At 46.0% G+C, this 11,112-nt stretch overlaps 1 protein-coding gene across 4 annotated transcripts in view; it reads right to left on the bottom strand.

Moving 5' to 3' along the window:
* Nucleotides 1-4,762: 4,762 nt before the first annotated feature.
* BSN (bassoon presynaptic cytomatrix protein) overlaps nucleotides 4,763-11,112 on the bottom strand; it is a 209,197-nt gene continuing 202,847 nt past the window's right edge. For 2 of the 4 annotated variants that reach the window (XM_083726433.1, XM_083726435.1), the window contains exons 12-13: nucleotides 10,141-10,205; nucleotides 4,763-9,673 (exon numbers count right to left, since the gene is read on the bottom strand). The gene's annotated coding sequence lies outside the window, so the exon portion shown is untranslated. The remainder of the gene's footprint in view (nucleotides 9,674-10,140; nucleotides 10,206-11,112) is intronic. The other 2 variants (XM_083726432.1, XM_083726434.1) reach the window with 1 other exon arrangement.

The following is an 11,112-nucleotide window of genomic DNA, read 5'->3' as shown; positions in this document are numbered from 1 at the left end:
AAAGTAGTGACATAGGTTCGGTGTGGTTGATACCTCCAGTTTAGTCACAATGACATTCAGGCATCTTTGAGTAAAGTCCAGCTGAGTAAAGGCCCACATGTCATTCAGTGTGGGACTCACACTAGGCATTCAGGAATAATAGAATTGGACACCAAATCTCGTGCCAGTATAACTGTTTTTGGATCTTATTTACAATTTTAGCAGCTCCACAGGCAGGGTGGCAAGCCAATTATCAAAGCCTCTTCCAATTTGTGTCCATTGCATGTGAAAGTCACTTGTAATTCCTTCACCCTTAGGTTGTGTTTTAGCAATTATGGAGCTGCAGTTTGTCTTGCAACCACTGTTTTCTGCACCGTGTGCTGGTATGAATCCCTGGGCTGCTTCAGCATTTCCAATTGTTTCTGTGAGAGAGTTTTTTTTTTAAAAAAAACAGCTTGGATGCTCCTTTACTGATGTTGCTCAATGAAAGTTGTGCCTGTTTCAGCTGTGTCTGTTCTTGTGATGCCTAGCAGATGGTGAAGCATTGCTTAGCTCTGCTGTTTTCGTAAAGGGACATGGCCACTGGGAAGAGGGCAAGGTCACTGGGTTCTCCAGTGCCCTACCAAGGACTGAGCATCTGGATCCTGTTCTTAGTGATTCTGACAGCAGTCAAGGGGGAGAGGGAAGGCCCTAGCTGCTCTGTGGTCCACTGTGTTATTTGTGGTGCTATGATAAGCTGATTTTACCACATGAAGTGGAAGGTGACAGAAGGGGTGTCCTTTGAGAAAAAAGCAGGCTGCTGGCAGTCAGCGGAGCGAAGGAGGGGTTATAGAAAATGGAATAGGTCCAAAAGTTTGTAGAGTGAGACCGTTGGTTCTTGTGTGTATGGCACTTGAACTATGGATACTCCTGCATCCCATAATTCCTCACAGCCCCCCCCCCCGTTAAGTATTTATAATTCAGTTATGGAAGATTGTTCATGAGCAGTTCCTCTCTTCTTGCCTTTGCAACAGATCTAGTCATCCATCCTAACCCGCTTGGGTGCCCAGCACCTGCAGCTTTGGAAGGGAAGAGTGATTTGCTTGGTTTAGGCTGCCACTTCATGCACTGTACTTTCATCTCAGAAGGGCGCACACGTCGCTTTCATGACTCCATGGAATCAATGCAGACACCTCTCTTGGCAAACAAGGGGTGCCTCGCACAAGCTCTTGCCAACTCTGGCTGCGTGGGACTAAATGTTCCTGCGCCAGTACTTGAACGGGGAATAGCACATGCCATGTGACTCCCACAGGAAAGCTGTGCAGCTCCTGGGTCTGCAGGCAGCCGCTTGAAAATGTGAATGGATGGGGCTCCTAGCAGGAGGCAGTGTCTGTCGGAGGCAGGCACCAACCCTTTCCAGCTTGTTTATAATGGCTTAAGGTCTATGGGAGCAGCTTCCCTGCTAATCCAGCCAGCCAATATCTCAGGGTCAGGAGAAAACCTCGCCCTGCAAAGCCGAGTGGGAAGCTGCCCCCACGGCAGGGTGACTGGAGTGGAATGACAAATCACACCTTCCAGATTGGCGCTTCCTGTGTGCTGCTAATCAGCTGAACTGCAACAGGAAGCACTCGGTGGCAGATGGCTCTGCAGGCACTGAGTGGGAGCTGCATCCATATGCGGTGGGTGGGCTGAGAGAGACCCAGGTATGGTAACATGACGGGAGAAGGATAAACAGTTAAAAGAAGAAGAGGGGGCAGGGTAATTGGCTTTCTGAGAGAAGCAATGTCTTTGACAGGCCTTGATGCTTTAAGCCCTTGCAGCCTCAGGGTTGGAGACAGCAGCAGGTGGGCATCTTCTTCCATGCTATTCCTGACATGTAATGTGCTTGTTTAAAGCCTTGGATGTGATATGAACTATGTCTGTACCTGAAGCCGATTTGAGCTCTCTGTGTGTGCTGAAAAAGCAGCAGAAGCAATTCTGAGAAGTAAAAGACGCTGTTCTTTTTTATAACACAACCCCGCCTAAAATCATACAAAGACATAGAAACGGGGAGAAATTGCGTCCTTTGGCTGTGTTTTTTTTTTTTAAAAAAAACCAACAGCACAGGGATTATTTGGGGAGAGAGCTGGACAGCCTTAAACCCACAGTAATTCAGTCCCTGGTTAAAAGAGAGAGAATCAATATTGGGTCCAGGCTCCCCACCCTAGCAAGAACCAAAGTGGTGCCTTCAGAAAATTGTTGAACTTTGAGCTCCCAACACTGCCAGCCAGCATGGCCAGTGGTTAGAAATGTTGGGAACTGTATAGCCCAACATCATCTGTAGGTAGGTAGCATGTTAGCTACTAACCGGTGATGAATTAGTTTTAAACCTTCCCCAAGGAAGGCTCCTTGATTCTGTTTCTTCTGCATTTCCCAATACCATTTATTTTTCTAGACTCTTTAAAAATGTTTCCCTTTTCCTCCCCCAAACTTGGCCCATAGCATTTGTGGTCCTTGTTAGCGATCTTAACCTTGAGGTAGAAACAAACCATTTCCACCTGTTGAGCTCACAAAACCTTTCTGCAGGCTTCCACATTGTTCATCAAATAGTTCATATTGTTTGAGTGACTTTATGATGCCCCTTGCCGCCATTTGTATCCTTTAGAGTGGTCTTATTCACTGCTGGTTTGTAGGGCATAGATCTATCTGCTCATGGCATTTCCCCTCTAGGATAGCAGTGTTGTTGAATCACGATTCCCCTCATCCATGATCACTGGCCAAGCTAGCTGAGGCTGATGGGAGTAATAGTCCAACATTTTGCAGGCACTGTGTTGGCAAGTCCTGCTCTAGAATCTTATTAGGTTCCAACCAAGTATCTCACCTTTTGAAAATAAACATGAAGCCGCTAAATGAGATTGTGAAGTGTTCAGTGTGTGTCACCAGTCTGCTAGGATATAGCCCTTTATATCTTACTTTGATTCTTCAATGAAGAGACTACTGAAGATTGCTCTTGGCAAGACGGCAATGAAGGAAGCAGATCTTGGGGAAGGGGGACTGCGACTCCTCTAGCTTTTCTGGTTCATAGCCTTATAATGCACCTGGCTACATTTTGGGATACCTTTTTTAATGCTACCCAAACCTAGCAAATATGCTTTTGTGACCTCACGGCTAGACTACTGTAACATGTTCTATCTGGGTCTGCTATTGATGACTACCCAGATGACATCTGAGGGGCTAGACCAGGTACCTTTCTGGCGGAGCACAGATCTCAGCTACCTGTCCTAAAGGATTTGTCTGAAAGACCTGGAACTCGGTCTATTGAATGTGGCAGGGTGATGTGATTAATGGATTAGTAGCAAATCTAGGCACAGCAAGTCTGGATTTACAGGAAGGGCTGTCACTCCATGGAAGTGCAGAAATCCCAGTTTCAATCCCTGGCATCACTAGTTAAGAGAACTCTGCTAGCAGAGCTGGCAAAAACCTTTGCCCGAGGCTCAGGTGGGGGTGCTGCTGTCTGCCAGAGTAAACAGTATTGGACTAGTGGGACCAGGGGTCAGTGTCTGACAGTGTGAAGCAACTTCATGAGCTCACCTGTTATGAAGATGCAAGTCAGTCCAATCAGGATCCTCAGAAAGTCATTGATGCTTATCAGGGCCCTGGGAATAAGTGATGTAGCAGGGAATCTGGGAATTATGGGAGCAGGCTTTGGGCACTCATGGTGTGACTAGATCTGTGACAGCTGCAGCTACAGCAGGTATAAGCTGTCTGCTTTCATCAGTCAGGACTCCATTGGATATATCTCGCTATGTGTAACTCCTCCCCACCCCTAGAGCCTGAGGCATCCATCTATACTGCTTGTTGGGTTGGCCTGGCACTGCAACATTATGCTTATGGATGCAGTAAAAGAAAGAGACACCAGCCGCAGCCCCCTTCTCTCTGGGATTTTTCAGTAATACAGGAATGTTATTTAGTGCAAAGGGAGAAGCACACTGTACACACAAAGGACCATTCTGGGTGCTCTTCCCTCCCCCCTTTTTTTCTCCCAAGGGGGACTGATCACACAAATTGACCCTGCGGACATACAGCTAGATGGCTGATTGTAATACTTGTGTCACATGTTCCTTTGAATACAGTCAGGGTGAGGAGCAAATCCTCTACTGCACGTATTGGATCTCTTGCCGGATGAGTGTGTGTGAAAGGACTCTTATCTGGAGCCATGGGTTTGTGTGCACCTTTCTGTTGCACCTAAAAGCACCTCCATTCTGGTACACTGTGGTCAGGATGGCTGGTGCACAGATGGCCCTTTCCAGCTGGTACAGCTCTCCTTTTAGAATTGGGAAAGTCCCAGATTAATTTGACCATGGCAGCCTCACGTGCTGACTAGGTCTGTGACAGCTGCAATCTATAAGGCAGTGACTGATGCTCATCAGTTCTGGCTTCGTTATCAGAGTGGTGGTTTTCTGTGTGTCCAGGCCATTTTCAGTTACATTCAGCTACGGGAATTGTCTTCCATAGTCTGAAGGAGTGCTGTCCAGATATGGCTGTACCCAGGGCTCCCCCCCCCACACACAACAGGAACTAAGCGGAACTCTGTTCCGGCACCTCAGAGGTGGGCACCATTGCCACTGTAAGAGTTCCAGCACCTCCTTTTCTAGAAAAAATAGCACTGGCTGTACCACCAATCTGAAAACTAGACTCTAGAAGGAAGTGTATGGCGAAGAAAGGAAAGTTTACACCGCTTTCAAATCTAGGTAACCTCCCTTGGGGGGGAGGAGACCACCCTAACTTTATGTGCCCCCAGCAGGCAGGGACTCAGCCTTGTGAATCATATTAAGTCCTTTTATTCTGTTTTCCACAGAAATACCTTGTAGGGCAACTTCCCATACGGAATCACAATACATGAGGTGGTACACTGAAATACTACAAGTTCTCACAGAGCACAGCAGGACACACACATCATTTACAATGTTCAGATAAAGGATTTAGGTCATTGCACTTACAACTGTAAACTTCTTCTTTTGTTTGATGGGTGGTGGTTGGTATTTTTTAAAATAATTTTTATACAGAACCCCTCCTGCCTCCAAGATAATAAAAATAAAAAAGAGATAAGGGAATAACTCAAGATACATGGGAGGCAGGACGAGGGCATGAAAGGTACATGTCATGTGACAGCCACAACAACTCTACAAGACTGCTATGCTTTGCAAGAAGAGGAACAGTCCAAAGGAGCCAGTCACAAACACCAGGCTTTGTTTGTTGATCTTTTGTACACAAAAGCAAGAGTTGGCAGGTGTGCTGGTTGGTGAGATGGAGCCCCCCGAAAAGGGGCCTGTGAGTTGTTGTTTTTCTTTTTTTTTTCTTCATACCACATGAGATTTTTGATTTAGTTTTATTATTTTACACACTGTACAAATATTTACAATGGAAGGGAGGGAGGGAGGTTGTAGCAGCCACTGTTGAGAAAACCTGTAGGGGACACAAATTCAACCTAGAGCCCTGAAGAAGCATCCTCAGATTTTGCACTTGTCATTGTGGGTAATCCTTTGTATATTTTGTGGGGGTGGGGAGACAGGGGAGGCCTGAGTGGCAGGGAAGGTGCTGGGTGGAGAAACTTGCAGTTGTTGCTACCAAATGCCTTGTTTGACTCAAGTTGGAAGCAAATCTCCATTTTGGGAGTCTCTACCCCAGCTTGCCATCCTAGCTGAAGCAGCTGCCAAGAACATATGCTTACCAACCAAGCCTTCCATCCTGTATGTAGGTCCACTATGAGTAGCTGCCACCCCTTCTACTTGGAATTATTTCCAGTCTGTCTATCATCAGAAAGATCCATGAACTCCATAACTGCTATGGTGGCCACAACTCCAAGATGAACCAAACAGGTACGCAGACTGCTGCCAAAACTGGGTCTTTACAAGGCGAATGTGCAGTTTCCTTGCCCATGGAAAACTCAACTAGCATTCTCTGAAGCTAAGGTGATATTTTCTGGTCTCCTCCAATGAGACAGCACAGTGAGGTAGGGCCCAAGTACCTGCTTATGCTTTTATTAGTAGAGTAACCAATTCAACAGTGCAAGGAATTCAAGAGGCAGCCAGCTTGAAAGCATGCCTTTATCTCCTACATGAATTTCCACGTCCTAAGCCAACTGCTGTATCAAATGATTGGCCTTTGTTCTACAAAGCATTCCATGCTGGTAAAATACCCTGGCTTGGCTACTTTAGAAGACAGCCTCTAGTCTACATACATATGATAACTTTCCCCACCTTGTAATCCATGGGAAGGAATAATTTAAGGCTTAGAGGTCACTCAATGGTACCAGAGCAGGAGGGGAAGAGAGTGCCAAAGGTTGTGTAGGCAGTATATCTGCATCTTGACTGAAAAGCTGGGTTCTTAGCAAACAGCTGAACTACCATCAAGAGACCTTAGTACTAATATTTTTAGACTTGCAACTCAACATCATGTCTGCACCAGATCCATTCGGGTATCAGGTGCAGTTGCATTGCCCGGGTAGCTTCTACCCTGTAGACTTTGACCCTGGTCCCCTTCATCCATCCACACAGCTGGTGGGGATGACTGTGTCTCCCTCAGGCAGACACTGGTTCTCATTGCATAGGTGTCTCAGGCAAAAAGGGACCTGCCTTTTCTAAGGCTTTTGGCCAGATCTCTAGTTGGGCACCATAGTGACAAACTAGGAGCACAGGCAATTGCTGTGTGAATGTGCTCTCTAAGATGACAAGGAGAGGCCACTGCTGGCCAAAGACATTGCAAAGTGTGAGCCTTCCCCAAGTGCACTCCATGGGAACCATGCAATCATGTCTGCCTTTACAGTTTTGCTTATAGTGTCACAGTCCTCTTTTCTTTTTAGTTAGAAAATGAACCACACTATATGCTAGCTGTTCACATGAGTCTCTTGTAACATTAAGGCTTATATCAAAATAATGCAGACCTGGATTAATTACTGTAGAGTGCTCATGTGATTCCAACCCCCAGCTGCCTAAGGGCCACAGCATACATTCCTTTTTCAGCATGCTCCCTTTTTAAGTGCTCACATAAAATAGAAAAGCGTGAAACACATTTGCAAGTGTGTTTTAAGCATCAAATAGACCAGGAATACGAGTCAAGGAGTCCTGGTGAGCTGCTGCTCCTTGAGTGTCCAGTTGGTACCCAGGTTTGCCTCTGCAAAAGGGGGGACATGGCCCTTAGACTCACTGATCTGTCAGGTTCTCTTAAAAATGTAACAAACTTCTGTGTTTGCAAGAACCTCTCATGTAACAGAGGTAGTTGCCTCTTAACCTTTCCCCTTCTCCTCTGTCAGAAAAAGCTCATACAGTTTTGTTCCGATTTTTGCAGAGCTCTGCCTTGGAGTCTAACCATGGAGGAAAAGGCCCTGCACATCATTGTACCAAGGGTGCTTGGTATGGCGGAAGTGAGTTGAAACAGTCTCTATTCTGGAACCTACTTCAGCTTAAACTGCACCGCTCAGTGGCTGTCAGCCTCCCATTGTCAGGAGCTGCGGTTGAGTAGGTCTTTATTCATTAACATTGTGCTTGTGGGAACAGGAGACATCACTGCTGTTTCCCAGGTTCTGAACTTAGGGGAGGGGAATAAGGTGCTTTCTTTGCACTAACCGATGCCACACTGCTCAAATTATCCATGCAGAATTTATTGGGGTAACTGAGTCTTGGAACACCTCCCCCAGCCTGTGGTGCTCTTGAACCAAGATAGAATTTGGGCTCAATATTTTTTTGGCCAGGAGGAATGTGCTTCAGGTCTCAAGAAAGCCCAGGAAGCCCCTTGAACTGGACACTAATGGCTACTCCAGGGAAGGATGTGGCAAAGGACCAATAGTTAATGGAGTTCCACAGGACACATCTGGTGTTACATTCTGCAGGATAATGATGCTTCATGGTGTCACTGACAGGCCTTCAATAACAAGTGCATAAATCTGCTAATGGCATTCAGATGTGATGATGAACCAACTGGAGAGAGAAAGAGAGAGAAAAAAAACCTCAAGCAAAGAACGGCAAGCATTCTAAATAGATGAAACCGTGCAGAGAAGTAGCAAGCCATGCTCTACAACAGACAGAGACAGTCACCGGCTCTATGGCTACCCTTTGGCAAAAGTGTCCCTCGGATGGGTCAAGCATGCCACTAATTGAAAACTTCATACGCACAGGTGTTTGATATAAAGATACCTATCCAGTTTCTCAATAGCACATTTGCAATTAAATCCTTATACATAACATTGAACTTATTAAATATTAACAGTTGTTTTTTTAAACTTTTTTTTTGTTTTGTTATTTCATTGCATAGAACATTAGACATGAGAATCATTTTGCTGTTACCCACGGTGAATGGAAGCTCCTATGGGTCACACCAATGAATTGTTGCTCTTGAGCATGCTCAGTGTGGACGAGAGACGGGCAGGAAACAGACAGCGCAGACAAATGGGAGCCAGAGCATCCATACACTTGCTGGATTCTTTACAGCAAAGGAAAAGAGGAGCTGTTTCACAGGGTTTTCTATCGGCTCTCGCGGGTAACAGTGCCAGGAGGTTCAGCGACATCCTGCCCCCAGGGAGCTCCTCCATCGTTCTGAGCATGCCCACTGGTAATGGCTTAAGAAGGACTTGAATTGCACAGTAGTAGTAGGAAGGAGGATGGCAGAGGCAAGCTCTCCTGATCTCATCACACTGGATTGTGCTCTTTTTTGTAGCCTTCTGCACTCTATTGCTTCTACCGACAACAGTCCATGTGCTAACGCAGGACAAAGCAAAGAGGAAAAACAGTATGTTCGATACAAAGTAAAAAACAAAAACCGAGAACAAAAAAGAACCTCACAAAAAAACAAAATTTAAAATAAATCCAAACCCCCAGTTGCTGGGTGCTGATGAGGTATACGCATAAATAAAAGTGGAATGATTAAGGCTGTTTTTGAAATAAAAATAATCCCCAGGCATACATAAAACAATGCACAACACTAACAACGGAAAGCACTGCCATTTGAATGCTTTAGAATGGCTTCAGGATGGCTTTGGGGTGGCTGATAGACATGCCTGGCCAGCATTTGCTTCAGTCAATAGTCAGCCAGTTTGCACTGCCTTTCAGAGTCCTATGGCCTCTTATCTCAGTGGTGAAACAGTGTTAGGTCCTAGTCGAAGTTCTCTTCATCCCATGCTTTCCATTGCAGGGAGGATGAGAGGGAACAAACACTGTGCAGGCGGAGCGACCGACAGGGCAAACTGGAATGTGAAGAGCAGAGCCTCCAGCTCCCAGCCCTCGACTCAAGCACATCTTGGAGAGTGGGAAAAACCTATGAAGATTCTAGAGTTAAAATTCAGTAAGAGAGAAAACTCTGCGTATAATCTCAAGAAAGGGCCATGGCTCCCAACATTAGACCTTAGGCACAAATGGAACCACCGCAGTGAGTAGTCTCTGGAGCCCCAGACATCCCCTCCAGTATCAGGGAAGTGGCCAGTCTGTGTGACAAGCTGGGACCGGGCCATGTTCTGTAAACGTCTTTTATGTACATCTTCTCAGACTAAGCATCTGCCTTCACCTCTTGGGGCTCATGCAACGAACACCATGGAGTTGACAGCAGGCGGCTTCTGAAAGCCTTTTGCGACAGTTGGCTCAGATGTCCTCAAGGAGCTTCTTATGGGATCCACTGGCAAATGTCTTCATAAAGATCTCTTCCGCCTTCCATCTCGCAGCCTAGTGGTTTTCCATGGTTTCAAAAGCTTGATGAGACAAAAGAGAGAATCAGAAATATTATATTTACAATAGGTCATTCACAGAAACACAATTTCTTGCCATGCCATGGTTTGGCACAAATTTTCCTGATCCTCTCTGGATATTCACTCACAGCACCACCTGAGAAAGCTCTGCTGTACTGTACTGTTTGTGGCAGCAGTGTGCCTCTCTCATTTCTCAAAACCAAAGCACAAAAGCAACCCAAAGAACTAGCCAGGAAAGACCACCAATCAAAGAGCATGAACAGTTTACATAATGACATCAGCTGCCCACGCTTACTGAGATGCAACTGTTTCATACTGGGGTTGTCTAAAACTGAGGATTGAAAGAGCCAGCACTTTCCCCAAAGAGATTTGTTGTTTGCTTTCACCTCTCCACTCAAACCCGGGGGCAGACCTGGCTCACACTGCAATGTACAGACTGAGGCAGCAAGTGTAAGAAGCTACCCACTTACCTCAGCTGGGATAAGTTCAATTTCCCCCTCAAATCAAAAAGCATGCAGTCCTTTCAGTGAGCTCTCTAAAATGGACAAAAACACAGACAGGGCCATGAAAGGAGATAGTGCTGTAAGTGGCAAAGCTCTGAGCACACCCAGGGGATGGAATCAGCTGGACAAAAATATTGTCTCTCTGCTTGTGGCTCAGGGCTGTGGCCCTGGGGCCTATGCAGGCTTGTGCTGCTACCCACATTCTGAAGCTGCCATGGTCTCTCTGCCTCTTCCCCTCATTTCAACTCTTCCCAAGGTAAGAGTGTTCTGCATATGGCACACTGGCTTTCCTGGTGGAACTTAGCACAGCAATGCACAAAACAGGCTCTTTCCCCTTCCGCTTCCAGATGAGCTGCTGTGTTCTATTGATAGAGCAGAGAAAGGATTGTTGTCTGCTGCCTGCAGTGAGAGGACTGCTAATAACAGCTGCTTCCCCCAAAACAGTCACTGCAATATTGTGCTGAGCAAAGCGGTATTTCTTAGTCAAAATAAGTAGCAAAGAGCAAATATCCTCACTCATGCCTTCTTCTTATGCCCCCCGTTATCCATTTTACATCTGGATTGCTGGTCTGGGGGCTTAATTCTTTAAGGCTGTGGCTGATAGAATAAATTTTATGCCACAGCAAAACCATTTTGATGCCTTACCATTACAGACAACAGAGTTAAGCACCAAACAAATGGGACACATTTCTACAGTTGGTTCCAGACAATCTATTTATTGGCCATTCATCCTGATTTGTTTGCACAGTGTTTGCGGGGACAACACCAGTTATTTATGGAGCATCCATACTGATTTGTTTGCAGGGAGGTTATATGACATTGTGCCAACTACGTGTTATCCCACACCTTAATTTTCTTGCTTCCTCTATCACAGTAGCAGAGTTCACCCAGTGGGGCGCAGCTGCGACATCCTGGCAGGTGTGTCACTGCTGCTTAATG

This window comes from Podarcis gaigeae (genome assembly GCF_964106915.1).
Source record: "Podarcis gaigeae genome assembly, chromosome: 2".
In the NCBI taxonomy this organism is placed as follows: Eukaryota; Metazoa; Chordata; class Lepidosauria; order Squamata; family Lacertidae; genus Podarcis; species Podarcis gaigeae.
The sequence above is the reverse complement of the archived record's forward strand: the minus strand, read 5'-3'. Positions and strand labels throughout refer to the sequence as shown.